General features: G+C 47.5%; 6 non-coding genes across 6 annotated transcripts; all 6 read left to right on the top strand.

Moving 5' to 3' along the window:
* Positions 1-1,109: 1,109 nt before the first annotated feature.
* Positions 1,110-1,181, top strand: TRNAF-GAA (transfer RNA phenylalanine (anticodon GAA)). The gene has a single exon. It is a non-coding gene; the product is annotated as a tRNA-Phe (tRNA).
* A 1,196-nt stretch (positions 1,182-2,377) lies between these two features.
* Positions 2,378-2,450, top strand: TRNAF-GAA (transfer RNA phenylalanine (anticodon GAA)). Its single transcript has one exon. It is a non-coding gene; the product is annotated as a tRNA-Phe (tRNA).
* Positions 2,451-2,694: 244 nt separating this feature from the next.
* Positions 2,695-2,767, top strand: TRNAF-GAA (transfer RNA phenylalanine (anticodon GAA)). Its single transcript has one exon. It is a non-coding gene; the product is annotated as a tRNA-Phe (tRNA).
* A 1,828-nt stretch (positions 2,768-4,595) lies between these two features.
* Positions 4,596-4,667, top strand: TRNAF-GAA (transfer RNA phenylalanine (anticodon GAA)). Its single transcript has one exon. It is a non-coding gene; the product is annotated as a tRNA-Phe (tRNA).
* A 9,016-nt stretch (positions 4,668-13,683) lies between these two features.
* TRNAF-GAA (transfer RNA phenylalanine (anticodon GAA)) lies at positions 13,684-13,756 on the top strand. The gene has a single exon. It is a non-coding gene; the product is annotated as a tRNA-Phe (tRNA).
* Positions 13,757-13,999: 243 nt separating this feature from the next.
* On the top strand, positions 14,000-14,072 carry TRNAL-GAG (transfer RNA leucine (anticodon GAG)). The gene has a single exon. It is a non-coding gene; the product is annotated as a tRNA-Leu (tRNA).
* Positions 14,073-16,874: the final 2,802 nt, after the last annotated feature.

Here is a 16,874-nt window from a genome sequence, read left to right as displayed (position 1 = left end):
CGATACGCCACTGTTTAACATTAATTGAAGCGTGCGTAGCCTACAGTATATGGTGGAGCGAATATTTGTAAAAGAAGTTTCCTTACGTCGGATACCTTAGACGGCGGTTCGCGGGAACCCAGCTATCGCTTAGCGCCTCATGATTTTGTTACTCGTTCCTCGAAATAGCTCAGTTGGGACAGCGTTAGACTGAAGATCTAAAGGTCCCGGGTTGGATCCTGGGTTTCGGCATACTTATAGTGCGTTTCTTTAGGCGTTGTGCATAACAATACAGATAGCAATTCAGACACCATTGTCAGCTTTTCTGTTACTTCCGCGATACGCCACTGTTTAACATTAATAGAAGCGTGCGGAGCCTACAGCAAATGGTGGAGCGAATATTTTTATAAGAAGTTTCCTTACATCGGATGCCTTAGACGGCGGTTCGTGGGAACCCAGCTATCGCTTATCGCCTCATGATGTTGTTACTCGTTCCATCGAAATAGCTCAGTTGGGAGAGCGTTAGACTGAAGATCTAAAGGTCCCGGGTTGGATCCTGGGTTTCGGCATACTCATAGTGCGTTTCTTTAGGCGTTGTGCATAACAATACAGATAGCAATTCAGACAGCATTGTGAGCTTTTCTGATACTTCCGCGATACGCCACTGTTTAACATTAATAGAAGCGTGCGTAGCCTACAGCAAATGGTGGAGCGAATATTTTTAAAAGACGTTTCCTTACGTCGGATACCTTAGGCGGCGGTTCGTGGGAACCCAGCCATCGCTTAGCGCCTCGTGATTTTGTAGCTCGTTCCGACGAAATAGCTCAGTTGGGAGAGCGTTAGACTGAAGATCTAAAGGTCCCGGGTTGGATCCTGGGTTTCGGCATACTTATAGTGCGTTTCTTTAGGCGTTGTGCATAACAATACAGATAGCAATTCAGACAGCATTGTGACCTTTTCTGTTACTTCCGCGATACGCCACTGCTTAACATTAATAGAAGCGTGCGTAGCCTACAGCAAATGGTTGAGCGAATATTTAAAAATAAAGTTTCCTTACGTCGGATACCTTAGACGGCCGTTCGTGGGAACCCAGCCATCGCTTAGCGCCTCATGATTTTGTTTCTCGCTCCGCCGAAACAGCTCAGTTGGGAGAGCGTTATACTGAAGATCTAAAGGTCCCGGTTCGATCCCGGGTTTCGGCATATTCATAATGCGAATTTTTGAGCCGTTGTGCATAACAATACAAATAGCAATTCAGACAGCATTGTCAGCTTTTCTCTTACTTCAGCGATACGCCACTGTTTAACATTAATAGAAGCGTGCGTAGCGTACAACATATGGTGGAGCGAATATTATTATCAGAAGTTTCCTTACGTCGTATACTTTAGGCGGCGGTTCGTGGGAAACCAGCCATCGCTAAGCGCCTCATAATTTTGTTACTCGTTCCGCCGAAATAGCTCAGTTGGGAGAGCGTTAGACTGAAGATCTAAAGGTCCCGGGTTGGATGCTGGGTTTCGGCATATTCATAGTGCGTTTCTTTAGGCGTTGTGCATAACAATACAGATAGCAATTCAGACAGCATTGTGAGCTTTTCTGTTACTTCCGCGATACGCCACTGTTTAACATTAATCGAAGCGTGCGTAGCCTACAGCAAATGGTGGAGCGAATATTTTTAAAAGAAGTTTCCTTACGTCGGATACCTTAGACGGTGGTTCGTGGGAACCCAGCCATCGCTTAGCGCCTCATGATTTTGTTACTCGTTCCGCCGAAATAGCTCAGTTGGGAGAGCGTTGGACTGAAGATCTAAAGGTCCCGGGTTGGATGCTAGGTTTCGGCATATTCATAGTGCGTTTCTTTAGGTGTTGTGCATAACAATACAGATAGCAATTCAGACAGCATTGTGAGCTTTTCTGTTACTTCCGCGATACGCCACTGTTTAACATTAATAGAAGCGTGCGTAGCCTACAGCAAATGGTTGAGCGAATATTAAAAAATAAAGTTTCCTTACGTCGGATACCTTAGACGGCGGTTCGTGGGAACCCAGCCATCGCTTAGCGCCTCGTGATTTTGTAGCTCGTTCCGACGAAATAGCTCAGTTGGGAGAGCGTTAGACTGAAGATCTAAAGGTCCCGGGTTGGATGCTGGGTTTCGGCATATTCATAGTGCGTTTCTTTAAGCGTTGTGCATAACAATACAGATAGCAATTCAGACAGCATTGTGAGCTTTTCTGATACTTCCGCGATACGCCACAGTTTAACATTAATAGAAGCCTGCGCAGCCTACAGCAAATGGTGGAGCGAATATTTTTATAAGAAGTTTCCTTACGTCGGATACCTTAGACGGCGGTTTGTGGGAACCCAGCCATCGCTTAGCGCCTCATGAATTTGTTACTCGTTCCGCCGAAATAGCTCAGTTGGGAGAGCGTTAGACTGAAGATGTAAAGGTCCCTGGTTCGATCCCGGGTTTCGGCATATTCATATAGCGAATTTTTTAGCCCTTGTGCATAACAATAAAATAGCAATTCAGACACCATTGTCAGCTTTTCTGTTAGTTCCGCGATACGCCACTGTTTAACATTTATAGAAGCGTTCGTAGCCTACAGCAAATGGTGGTGCGAATATTTTTAAAAGAAGTTTCCTTACGTCGGATACCTTAGATGGCGGTTCGTGGGAACCCAGCCATCGCTTAGCGCCTCATGATTTTGTTACTCGTTCCGCCGAAATAGCTCAGTTGGGAGAGCGTTAGACTGAAGATCTAAAGGTCCCTGGTTCGATCCCGGGTTTCGGCATATTCATATAGCGAATTTTTTAGCCCTTGTGCATAACAATGAAATAGCAATTCAGACACCATTGTCAGCTTTTCTGTTACTTCCGCGATACGCCACTGTTTAACATTTATAGAAGCGTTCGTAGCCTACAGCAAATGGTGAAGCGAATATTTTTAAAAGAAGTTTCCTTACGTCGGATACCTTTGATGGCGGTTCGTGGGAACCCAGCCATCGCTTAGCGCCTCATGATTTTGTTACTCGTTCCGCAGAAATAGCTCAGTTGGGAGAGCGTTAGACTGAAGATCTAAAGGTCCCGGGTTGGATGCTGGGTTTCGGCATATTCATAGTGCGTTTCTTTAGGCGTTGTGCGTAACAATACAGATAGCAATGCAGACACCATTGTCAGCTTTTCTGTTACTTCCGCGATACGCCACTGTTTAACAGTAATAGAAGCGTGCGGAGCCTACAGCAAATGGTGGAGCGAATATTTTTAAAAGAAGTTTCCTTACGTCGGATGCCTTAGACGGCGGTTCGTGGGAACCCAGCTATCGCTTATCGCCTCATGATGTTGTTACTCGTTCCATCGAAATAGCTCAGTTGGGAGAGCGTTAGACTGAAGATCTAAAGGTCCCGGGTTGGATCCTGGGTTTCGGCATACTCATAGTGCGTTTCTTTAGGCGTTGTGCATAACAATACAGATAGCAATTCACACAGCATTTTGAGCTTTTCTGTTACTTCCGCGATACGCCACTGTTTAACATTAATTGAAGCGTGCGTAGCCTACAGTATATGGTGGAGCGAATATTTGTAAAAGAAGTTTCCTTACGTCGGATACCTTAGACGGCGGTTCGCGGGAACCCAGCTATCGCTTAGCGCCTCATGATTTTGTTACTCGTTCCTCGAAATAGCTCAGTTGGGACAGCGTTAGACTGAAGATCTAAAGGTCCCGGGTTGGATCCTGGGTTTCGGCATACTTATAGTGCGTTTCTTTAGGCGTTGTGCATAACAATACAGATAGCAATTCAGACACCATTGTCAGCTTTTCTGTTACTTCCGCGATACGCCACTGTTTAACATTAATAGAAGCGTGCGGAGCCTACAGCAAATGGTGGAGCGAATATTTTTAAAAGAAGTTTCCTTACGTCGGATGCCTTAGACGGCGGTTCGTGGGAACCCAGCTATCGCTTATCGCCTCATGATGTTGTTACTCGTTCCATCGAAATAGCTCAGTTGGGAGAGCGTTAGACTGAAGATCTAAAGGTCCCGGGTTGGATCCTGGGTTTCGGCATACTCATAGTGCGTTTCTTTAAGCGTTGTGCATAACAATACAGATAGCAATTCAGACAGCATTGTGAGCTTTTCTGATACTTCCGCGATACGCCACTGTTTAACATTAATAGAAGCGTGCGTAGCCTACAGCAAATGGTGGAGCGAATATTTTTAAAAGACGTTTCCTTACGTCGGATACCTTAGGCGGCGGTTCGTGGGAACCCAGCCATCGCTTAGCGCCTCGTGATTTTGTAGCTCGTTCCGACGAAATAGCTCAGTTGGGAGAGCGTTAGACTGAAGATCTAAAGGTCCCGGGTTGGATCCTGGGTTTCGGCATACTTATAGTGCGTTTCTTTAGGCGTTGTGCATAACAATACAGATAGCAATTCAGACAGCATTGTGACCTTTTCTGTTACTTCCGCGATACGCCACTGCTTAACATTAATAGAAGCGTGCGTAGCCTACAGCAAATGGTTGAGCGAATATTTAAAAATAAAGTTTCCTTACGTCGGATACCTTAGACGGCCGTTCGTGGGAACCCAGCCATCGCTTAGCGCCTCATGATTTTGTTTCTCGCTCCGCCGAAACAGCTCAGTTGGGAGAGCGTTATACTGAAGATCTAAAGGTCCCGGTTCGATCCCGGGTTTCGGCATATTCATAATGCGAATTTTTGAGCCGTTGTGCATAACAATACAAATAGCAATTCAGACAGCATTGTCAGCTTTTCTCTTACTTCAGCGATACGCCACTGTTTAACATTAATAGAAGCGTGCGTAGCGTACAACATATGGTGGAGCGAATATTATTATCAGAAGTTTCCTTACGTCGTATACTTTAGGCGGCGGTTCGTGGGAAACCAGCCATCGCTAAGCGCCTCATAATTTTGTTACTCGTTCCGCCGAAATAGCTCAGTTGGGAGAGCGTTAGACTGAAGATCTAAAGGTCCCGGGTTGGATGCTGGGTTTCGGCATATTCATAGTGCGTTTCTTTAGGCGTTGTGCATAACAATACAGATAGCAATTCAGACAGCATTGTGAGCTTTTCTGTTACTTCCGCGATACGCCACTGTTTAACATTAATCGAAGCGTGCGTAGCCTACAGCAAATGGTGGAGCGAATATTTTTAAAAGAAGTTTCCTTACGTCGGATACCTTAGACGGTGGTTCGTGGGAACCCAGCCATCGCTTAGCGCCTCATGATTTTGTTACTCGTTCCGCCGAAATAGCTCAGTTGGGAGAGCGTTGGACTGAAGATCTAAAGGTCCCGGGTTGGATGCTAGGTTTCGGCATATTCATAGTGCGTTTCTTTAGGTGTTGTGCATAACAATACAGATAGCAATTCAGACAGCATTGTGAGCTTTTCTGTTACTTCCGCGATACGCCACTGCTTAACATTAATAGAAGCGTGCGTAGCCTACAGCAAATGGTGGAGTTAATATTTTTTTAAGAAGTTTCCTTACGTCGGATACCTTAGACGGCGGTTCGTGGGAACCCACCCATCGCTTAGCGCCTCATGATTTTGTTACTCGTTCCGCCGAAATAGCTCAGTTGGGAGAGCATTAGACTGAAGATCTAAAGGTCCCGGGTTGGATCCTGAGTTTCGGGATATTCAGAGTGCGTTTCTTTAGGCGTTGTGCATAACAATACAGCAAGGAATTCAGACAGCATTGTGAGCTTTTCTATTACTTCCGCGATACGCCAATGTTTAACATTAATAGAAGCGTGCGTAGTCTACAGCAAATGGTGGAGCGAATATTTTTAAAAGAAGTTTCCCCACTTTGGATACCTTAGACGGTGGTTCGTGGGAACCCAGCCATCGCTTAGCGCCTCATGCTTTTGTTACTCGTTCCGCCGAAAAAGCTCAGAGTCTACTTCCGGCTACCGTACGGTACGGTCGCAGAATGTCTTGCTCCGTGGGGGCGGTTGAAGTGGCCCAGCAGGGCCGTGGAATCAGGTTTACGGAGTCGACTACGCAGGAATACCAGCTTGTTTTGCCTCATCTGCCTTCAGGGATGACGGTTTCTAAGACAGTATTTTTGCACGGAGACTTAAAAGCAAGACCGTATCGCGTAGAACATTTTCGCGTTGCGCTTGCCCGAGTACAACTTATGCAGGAAGTGCTGGCCCTTGGGGCCTATCAAATGAATCATGTGTGGGCGATAACCTTCAAAGATGAAGACGCAAAGAAAAAGATACTTTCACTCGAGGCGTTCAGCGTCAAGGAGCACCGGTGCGTAGTTATTGACCCGTGCAAACAGGATGTGAGCATGAAGCTTCACTGGCTCCTGCACACCACGCCCGACGACGAAGTTTGAACGGCTTGGGCACCTTTTGGCAAAGTGACTGAAATTTCCAAGGTGGCGTGTCTTAAGCTGTTACGAGAAGGGCTGTCACACACGTTTGCTGTCCTTGCGCCTGAAGTCCGCTTTGACGGTCGAAGACCTGCCGCACCAGTTGCGCATAGGCGAAGACAACGCACTTGTATTCGTATCTGAGAGCGCCGCTCTGGCTTCGGTGCCACGGCACCGGTCACATACGGCTCGAGTGCCGGGTACCGCGCTGCCGTGCCTGCCGCCGCTATGGCCACGAGGAGAGCCAGTGTGTACGGAGCTATGCCAATCTAACCGGAACAGGTGGAAGCGACATTGTGCAAGAGCACCTTATGGACCAGGCCGACGCCGAAGAAGCTTCTGTGGGAAGTGGGCATCAGGCGAGCAGGCAAGAGAACCCGCCTGTAGCGTGTTCTGTTAAGGACAAAGAATTAGGAACGGAGTACGAAAAACACCAACCGGCCCACCCAAGTACACCCGAAAGAACTCCCGAGATGGAAACAAATCTTGGAGGTGGCGCATCGACTTCGCAGAATAACTCGGAGAACGAGGCACTCCAGAAAAGTGAAAAAGAAAGTCAATCTGCAACAGCTGTTACTAAGAGACCTCATGAGAAGGTGGCTAGCGACGAGGATTGCTCCGACCCAACGAGCGCTGTGGGACCACCGCCGCTGAAGTCAACGACCACTCGTAGGAGCAGCTTCAAGCCCAAGCCAACGGTCCCACCAGGCCGGTTGCAAGGGCCGCGAGTGCCTCCGCGCTAGCGGGGGTACATTTTTTTTGTCTTCTTGTTCAGCTGTATGTACGGGGACAATCATGTAGAGACTTTGGTTGAGTTGAGTGTCTTCAAGGTAGAAGCCGGGCTAATTACCAGTGTGGACGAATCAGCCTGCTGTGCACACTGACCAACGATATAAGTCTCCCTCTCCTGTCTTTGCGTAGCGTATTAGGTATTGTGACAAAAAAAATAAGACAATGGCCCCAAATCTTTCTGCACTTCGTATTGCAACGTTGAATGTACGGGGATTGACAGCAAGGCGATGGCAAGTGCAAGCTAGTCGCCTAATCCTCGATAATGACATAGAGATTTTGGCTATTCAGGAGACAAAAATAGAGAGTCAGGAAGCGACAGATCGGATGGTCGAAACCTTTAAAGCAAGATATAACGTTTGTGTGTGTCATGCTGCTGGCAAGCCTGGAGGGTGTGCCCTGTTTTTGCGCAATAGTATAGGAATATTAGAGGAAGCAGTCCTCACCAGTGAAAATGGTCGGCTAGCCCTGTGTGATTTTTCTCTTAATGAAGCTGAGTGGCGCCTTTTGTGCATCTACGCCCCGAATAGAGAGAGGGAGCGCAAAGTTTTCTTCGAGTATGTTGAACCGTTTCTGTCTTTTGAAAGGAAAGTTGTGCTTCTTGGTGATTTTAATTGTGCATGCTTGCCTGAGGACACAGTGAAAAATGTACCTATTCGAGATGTGAGCGCTGATATATTGAACACAATTACACAAGAAAATTATATGTTTGATGTGGCGGATGTACTCCATTGTAATTGTGTGCAGTATACGCATTTCCAAGGTGCGAGTCATGCCAGGTTAGATCGCGCATACATTTCAGCAAGCCTTATGCCATTAGGCTTCATATACATGGTAAAGCAAGTAAGCTTCAGCGACCATAGCCTGGTCAAGTTTGAAATAGGCACAAAACGGAAAATTTCACAGTTTAATTGGAATCTTTGGAAGCTTAACGAAAAGTTGCTACATGATGAAACTTTTATGCGGTCAGTGACAGAAAAACTTGAAACTGTTAACTCTGATAAGTCTGACAGTGTTTGTGCGTTGTGGGAACAATTTAAAATCGATGTTAAGATTACTGCAATTGATAGAGCAAGCACACTGCGGCACAAATCTAAACAAGAAGAAAAAGACCTGCGAAATACTCTGGACTATCTTTTAAATGCTGAAACCACAATACCTGGACTGTTCTCAAAAGAGATAAAAGAAGTTAAAAGAAAGATGGAAGCCATGGAAGCTGAAAAATATAGAGGGGCCGTGATAAGAGCGCGGGCTGAACGGCTCTGGCTGGGGGAAACCCCAACCAAGCGTGCACTGGAGACGAAAGATGCTACGGCGCAAAGAACGAAATCAAAAGTATTGGCTATCGTGATGAAGTCACTACTGATCAAAATGTAATCCAGAAAGCATTTGTTGAAAGATACACGGCTTTGCTGGGGTATAAGACACCTGTACACGAAGGCTTCTTTACAGAATTTATGCCACTAATGCCGAGGTTGAAAGACGATGCGAAAAGGACACTGGAAGCTCCCATTAGTGTTAATGAAATCGAAACAGCAATAAAGGAGTTAAGTGTAGGAAAGTCGCCTGGGCCTGATGGCCTTGGCGCGTCATTCGACAAAGCTTTTAAACAGGAATTGGCTGAAATGTTCTGCCATTTTATTAATGAAGCGTATGACAGCCATGGAATGCCTCCATCTTTTAAAACAAGGCATATTGTACTACTACCTAAAACAGATGACCCTTCGAAATTACTTTCAGTGGAAGCATATCGACCGATAAATCTTGCAAATGTTGATTACAGGATATTCATGAAAGTTTTAGCTAAAAGACTGCAAAGGGTTATAACATTGGTAATTGGTAAACACCAAACATGTGGTATAAAGGGGAGGACAATTTTTACGAATGTTCATACAGCTCGAAGTGTACTGGAGTGCTGTGGTATGGTATGCGGGCACGTGGCGATGGTACAGCTGGACCTTGAGAAAGCCTTTGATAGGGTAGCACACGAGGCGATCTTTAGATTACTGGAATATACTAACGTTGGCAAGGCGGTCCTAGATGGGGTAAAAATGGCTTGCACCGATTGTACTACCAATCTAATAATAATATGACATTAAGTGATCGAATATCAGTTGTAACTGGTGGGAAACAGGGAGATCCGATTTCAGCATTATTATTTGCAATGTTCTTGGAACCTTTTTGTCTTAAAGTGCAAAACAACCAGAATATACGAGGTTTCCGTTTCTTCACACATGAAATTAAAATCTTGTCTTACGCAGATGGCATTGCAATTTCTGTGGAGAAAAAACAAGCATTAAAGAAGCCGTAAAAGATGCAAAAGAATTTTGTAGCTTTACTGGCAGTGCCATGAACTGGCAGAAGTGTTTAGGTTTCTGGCACGGAGAATGGGAAGACAAGCCAGAATGCTATGAAAGCATAAAGTTCACAACTGTGCAATCCAGCTACCTTGGTGTTCCGCTTCAGTATTATGAAGATGCAAGGAGCCAGTGGGCAGAGTCAACTGAAAAAATGAAAGCACAGAAATCAAAGTGGGGCGGACGAAGTATGTCTATTTTCACCCATGCGACGGTGTGTAACTTGTTTTTGGTAGCGAAAGTGTGTTATATGCTACAAGGGTTGTGTATGTCAAGGATTTGTGTGCAGAAATTGCAGAGAATATTTGCTGTTTTTTTTGTGGGCATCTGGTTGGGAAAGGATGAGTCGTGTAAACTTATTTCATGCGGTGGGGAATGGAGGTGTAGGTTTATGTCATTTGTTCTTGAAACAGGTCGAGTCGAGATTTGTGTTTTTCCACGACCAAAGTGACGCGTTCTTGCGCACTGTTATTCAACTGCAATTGTGTGATGCATTGCCTAATTTTATTGTTACTTCACACACGCTTCGTAATGTAACTGCGAAAGGATTTATGCGTGAAGTTGTGGATAGTGTCCATTTTCTGAGAGCGCATTTTTCATTACATTATCTTTCAGATGTTTCCAGAAAGAAGCTTTACAAGGACCTTACTTATGTCATGTGCCCTACACCGATTTATCGTTCAGCATATCATTTAGGACAAGAGCGGAATGTGCTGAAACGTGTAAAAGGTTTTCCTGTGACACCCTAAAATTGACACCCTAAAAACCAGATACCTGCGTAGCGACCCCATACAACCCTGCCTCCTAAAATATGAAGGAGAACCAAGACCAGAACTGGACGCTCCCATCAGGGAGGAAGAGGTGTATGCCGCGGCACGAGCCTCACAGCGCAACATTGCTCCCGGAGTTGACAAAATCACCAATGCCATGTTTAGAAACCTGAGCCCGATGCACATCCAGGACTTGACCGAATACCTAAACGAGAAACTCTGGAGCAAGGGCCACGTACCGAACGAGTGGGAACACGCGGAAATTGTGACCATTCCCAAACCCGGCAACAAGCCCGCGATCGACGCCCTGCGTCCCATCTCGCTGACTTCGTGCCTCGGCAAGCTGTACGAGAGGGTCATCGAAATCCGCCTCCAACATTACATAGAGGACGGTGACCTCTTCCCGCACACCATGCTTGCCTTCAGGCCGAGACTTTCTACGCAAGATGCGTTCCTAATTTTAAGGGAGGAAATTCTCAAAGGCATCCCGAAGTGAGGAGAACACCTCCTGCTCGCACTCGACCTAAAAGGGGCCTTCGATAACATCTCTCACGAGTTCATTCTCAAGGGACTGAACGACATCAGCTACGAGGAGCGCATTTTTAATTACCTAAAATCGTTCCTGACGGGCCGGACAGCAACCATTGGAGTAGGCCAGACTCGATCGCAAAGGATCGACGTGCCGAGCAAAGGAACACCGCAAGGGGCGATAATCTCCCCGATTCTCTTCAACGTTGCGATGCTAGCGCTGACCAAAGAGCTGCGGAAGATCCCCGACCTAGGTTACGCCCTATACGCAGACGACATCCCGCTCTGGGCCACCAAGGGTTCCCTAGCGCGAAACGAGGCGACCCTTCAAGAGGCCGCGACGGCCGTGGAGAGATTTGCGGCAGCTAGCGGGATGCGTTGTGCGCCCGAAAAGTCCGAGGTGAGATCCGGGTGCACGGAGGAGGAATCTACAAGTCCCCCTGCCCTATCGAACTCTATCTTGAGGACCAGAAGATCACGGAAGGCAATAAGACTAGGATTGTGGGTTGTTGGATCCAGAGCAACCTGAAAGCCTCCCACACCATACAAACCCTAAGGTCTGCCACCAACCGTATCTCGCGGATTATAAAACGAATTACAAGAAGCCGCAAGGGCAGGCGAGAAGAGGACACGCTTCGCCTGGTCCAGGCTCCGGTGATCAGCAGAATAACGTATAGCATGCCGTATCACTATCACTCGCTAAGCAAACGCGACCAAGAACAAGTCGATTCCACCATCAGAGGCGCGTACAAAATGGCCCTGGGTCTCCCTGTAACCACCTCAAACGAGAAGTTAGCGGTCCTCGGCATTCACAACACCTTCGCTGAGCTGTCGGACGTGGTTATGGCTTCCCAAAAGACCAGACTACAGAACACGGCGGCGGGCAGAGCCATCCTCCACAGGACCGGAACGGCAACGGAGCTCCGTGCCCTCGATGGGCAACGATCACTCCCGCCTGAGGTCAGAGGCAAGATTAAGGCGAACCCGATACCGAAACACATGAGTCATGAACTCCATGAAGGACGACGCATGGCTCGCGTCGACAGACAGCGCCGACAATTCAAGGGTGACCCGTACGTACGTACGTGGACGTGGCGGCGTACCCTGCAGAGGGTCTCTTCGTGGTAGCCGCCGTGAACGGGAGAGACAACTTCATGACCCTCACGGAATCCGTAAGGGCAGAGACCCCAGCTGCGGCGGAGACCATAGCCGCGGCGCTGGTAATAAAGCAAGAATACAGGGTAGGCAGGGAAGTCCATGTCGTTACCGACTCGCAACAGGCCTGCCGTAACTTTACCAACGGACGAACACCGCTGCTGGCGGCTCAGATTCTAGGCCCAAGGCTGCAAGAACACCATCAAATCACGTGGACGCCGGGCCACGCGGGTCTAGAGGGGAACGAAAGGGCGAACGTTCTAGCTCGAGAGCTAATCAACCGAGCGGGGCAAGACCAATTGTCTCATCAATCCCCAGCCTTTACCTTCATGCCCCTGCCGTCCGATTACTGCGACCGACTCGAGATCCAGCGACTCAACCGCAGGATTTATCCTCCGCCTGACAGAAAGCTCAGCCCTGAAGATGCCGTAGCTCTCCGACTTATTCAGACCAACACATTTCCAAATCTACACAGATAGAGTAAAATGTTCCCACATACATATCGCGGCATCTGCCCCAGGTGCGGCGACACACGCCCTACACTCTTTCACATCTCGTGGGGGTGTGGGGGCAAACCTCAACACTTAAAGACGCCTAGCACGTCATTTGAGCGGTGGGAGGTACAGCTGACCGGCGATACCCTGGCGGGACAAGAAGCTCTCGTCCAGCAAGCACGTCGAGCAGCCATGGCAAGTGGAGTCCTGGAATGAGGACACCACCCACTCGACCTCAAGAGCAACCACCTCGATGGTTCGAATAAATGTTTTTTTTTCTCCCTCTCTCTCCCTCTGAAGGCTTCTACCAAAACTTTCTGCTTTATGTTACACTGCGGCACACTACCTCTCAAACCATGGCTCCAGGAAAAAAGGTATCTTTGTGCCTGGGAGTGTCAACTGCATCATTTGTAAAAAGCCAGAGACAATAGAGCACATTTTCTTGAATTGCTGGGATTCCATATTCTTATGGGACATCCTACAGACACCTCCAAAAAAATTCCCATTATCGCCTTTCGGGATAAGGTTACTGCCTGTTACGCAAACAGGGATGGTGCCGTATCAGCTAATCATGTTGTTGTGCATGCACAGTCTCTGGAGGACGCGAACGGCGGTCAGAAATGCAGGCCAAGTTGCACGACCAGCCAAAGAGTATTTTGTTAAAAATATTGGATATGTACGTGACGCATATAGGTCTTTATGCGAGCCCCCAGAATGGCTATGGATCCTTGACCACCTCACGACAACAAAATACCATTAACCAAGCCGTATAATGTGTAATATAGCCGGTGTTTTTATCACCTCATTTCACTGTGAATGTGGTTTTCCTTTAAATTCAAAATTTTCAATTGAGTCATTCCATGTTTTTTTCGCATTGTATCGCTAACAGGCAATAAATAAACAAAAAAACCGCCGAAATAGCTCAGTTGAAAGAGCGTTGGACTGAAGATGTAAAGGTCTCTGGGTTCATCCCGGGTTTAGTCATTTTCATGGCGCGTATTTTAGCCGTTGTGCATAACAATAGAAATGGAAATTCACACAGCATTGTGAGCTTTTCTGTTACTTCCGCGATACGCCAGTGTTTACTATTAATAGAAGCGTGCCCAGCCTAGAGCAAACGGTGGAGCGAATATTTAAAAAAAAGTTTCCTTACAGCGGATACCTTAGACGGCGTTTGGTGGGAACTCAGCCATCCCGTAGGGCCTCATGATCTTGTTGCTCGTTCCGCCGAAATAGCTCAGTTGGGAGAGCGTTAGACTGAATATCTGAAGGTCCCTGGTTGGATCCTGGGTTTCGGCATATTCATAGTGCGTTTTTTTAGACGTTGTGCATAACAATACAAATAGCAATTCATACAGCATTGTGAGCTTTTCTGTTACTTCCGCGATACGGCACTGTTTACTATTAATAGAAGCGTGCGTAGCCTACTGCAAATGCTGGAGCGAATATTTTAAAAAGAAGTTTCCTTACTGCCGATACTTTAGACGGCGGTTCGTGGGAACCCAGCCATCGCGTAGGACCTCATAATTTTGTTATTCGTCCGCCGAAATAGCTCAGTTTCGAGAGCGTTTGACTGAGCGTCTAAAGGTCCCTGGTTCGATCCCGGGTTTCGGCATATTCATAGTGCGTTTTTTTAGCCTTTGTGCATAACAATACAAATATAAATTCAGACACCATCGTGAGCTTTTCTGTTACTTCCGCGATACGCCACTGTTTAACATTAATAGAAGCGTGCGTAGCCTACAGCAAATGGTGGAGCCAATATTTTAAGAAGTTTCCTTACTGCGGATACCTCAGGCGGCGGTTCGTTGGAACCGAGCCATCGCGTAGCGCCTCATAATTTTGTTACTCGTTCCGCCGAAATAGCTCAGTGGATTCCACTTCCGGCAACCGAGCGTGACGGACGTGCGCATCACGTGCTCCAACGGAGCAGTATCAGCGGCCCAGCTTGACCGTGGAAACAGGTTTGCTGGCTCGAGTAACCACGATTATGAAGTTATTTTGCCGCGGCTACCAACAGGTCAAATTCTTGTAAATACGCTGTTTTTGCACGCCGACGTAAGAGAAAGGCCCTACAAGGTCGAGGACTTTCGCGACGCACTGGTTCGTTTGGCACTGATCCCGGAGGTTGTCCCCTTGGGGGCGTACCAAATGAATCACATCTGGGCTATCACGTTCAAGAGTGTTGAAGGAACGAAGAAGCTGCTTTCATCCCGTGAAGTGACTGTTAAAGAACGACGGTGCATTGTCATTGATCCGGATGACCAGGACGTGAGGATGAAGATCCACTGGATTCTGTACAACGTGCAAGACGAAGATACGCGAACCGCCTTTGCACCTTACGGAACGGTGACGGAAGTCGCCGTTCCGGACGGAAGTCGCCAAGGAACGCTGGCGCGTTCAGAGAGTCATGGACAAAGGTTCGTCAACGCGTTGTGTGTCCTTGAAGTTGAAGCATGGAGTTACAATTGATGACTTGCCTCACCAGCTACGCATTGCTGGGGAGCAGGCCCTCGTTGTGGTTCCTGGAAGAGTCCCGCTTTGCCTAAGATGCCATACCTCAGGACACGTCCGACGTGAATGCAAAGTACCCCGTTGCAGTCAGTGCCGTCGCTTCGGCCATGACCAATCGCAGTGCGTCAAAACGTACGCAAATGTCACAGGGCACACGAGAGGAGAAGACGACTCCGAACTTCTCATTTATGCGGACGAATCCGAGGAGTCAGCGAGAACTACAGAAAAGAATACGGGGCAGGCAGCGCCTAACGACGTCAAGGGAGGCGTGGCAGCGACACAGATTGAAGACCAGACCACTGGGTCGAAGCAAGCGGTTGTAGCCCCGAAGATCGATGTAGCGGAACTAAGCACAAGTACTGCTACGGAAGCCGCACATGGAAAACCTCAAGAGGAGGGAGAAGGCATGGACGTCGTCCAACCAAGCATGAGTAGTGCTCCCGCAAATAGGACACACGACAAGGCCTGTGTCGAAGAGGTTCAGCATCCTTTTGCGTGTATCGACGAACCACCCCCCAAATCGGGAGGGCAGCACCGGCCGACGTTTCGCCCGAAGCCCAACATCCCGCCGGACAAAACCCGGCGAAGACTACACCGACGTAACAACCATGGCTCCCTTCTGGCTTGACCAAGGACGAGAGGCGACCCGCAACGGGACCACGACGAGCAGCGCGCTGAGGCTGCACCAGCATGCTGCAGATAACGAGCATGCCTCCTGAGTGTGCTCGAGAACTCTTGAGAAGGGAAAATTGCTGAGCTTCACTTCTCGGTGTATTAAGGCTGAAGGGGAGCACGAAGCCGTTCGGCCTCTTTAATTTGTCACGCACATGGCAGGCAGAACAGAAGCAGCACTTAAATTTGTGACGTTTAATGTAAGGGGACTGGCAGCGAGGTGGCGTCAGTATCAATTTAGTCGGCTCCTGCTTGAGAATGATGTGGACGTAGCGGCAGTGCAAGAAAATAAGGTGGGAAGTGAAGCTCAGACGAACCGCATGGTTGAGCCCTTTAGAAGCCGTTACAATGTATGTGTGTGTCATTCTGTTGGTACGTCGGGAAGGTGTGCCATTTTAATTCGCAATTCTTTAGGTGTTATTGAAGAATATGTAACAGTTTTCAACGCGGGGCCTTTTGTCACGTGTGATTTTTCGCATCTTGATTTACAGTGGCACGTAATGTGTGTGTATGCCCCAAATAAGGAAAATGAGCGCAAAGTTTTCTTCGAAATGGTCCAGCCTTATCTGAAGTCTCCTAGATATATTATTCTTATGGGTGACTTCAACTGCGTGTGCATGCCCAAAGACAGAGTTAGTAACACGACCATTCGAGACCGAAGCTCGTTGCTTTTGAATGCACTTGTCCTGGCGCACAATTTGGAAGACGTGGGGAGGGCTCATCAGAAGGTGCCCGTCAGCAGTTCACACATTTCCAACAAGCAAGTCATGCAAGACTTGACAGGGTTTGTGCGTCTGCTGGCCTGGTCCCAATGTGCAGTGACTACTTGATTAAAAACGTTGTGTTTAGCGATCATTGCATGGTAATGTTTACAATAGGAACGAAGACCAAAAGGTCGAAGTTCAACTGGGAACTATGGAAATTTAATGTAAATCTTCTTGAGGATGAACGTTTTGTGTTTACAGTAAAAGAAAAAATGGACTGTTTGCAAACTGGTGATCAGAGGGACATTATTGGGAAATGGGAACATTTTAAAGAAGAAATAAAAATGATCGCTATAGAAAGAGCGAGTGCGCTGCGCCAAAGCGATTAGGCAGACGAAAAAGAATTTCAGAGCCGCTTAGATTTGCTACTGAGGCTGGAAAGGGCTCAGCCGGCCCAGTACGAAAAAGAAATAAAAGAAACAAAAAAATAAGTTAGAACTGATGGATAAAGAGAAATATACAGGAGC

The sequence above is a fragment of the Dermacentor variabilis genome, unplaced genomic scaffold (assembly GCF_050947875.1).
Source record: "Dermacentor variabilis isolate Ectoservices unplaced genomic scaffold, ASM5094787v1 scaffold_13, whole genome shotgun sequence".
Taxonomy (NCBI): domain Eukaryota; kingdom Metazoa; phylum Arthropoda; class Arachnida; order Ixodida; family Ixodidae; genus Dermacentor; species Dermacentor variabilis.
Note: the sequence above shows the minus strand (reverse complement) of the source record. Positions and strands in the feature narration are given on the sequence as shown.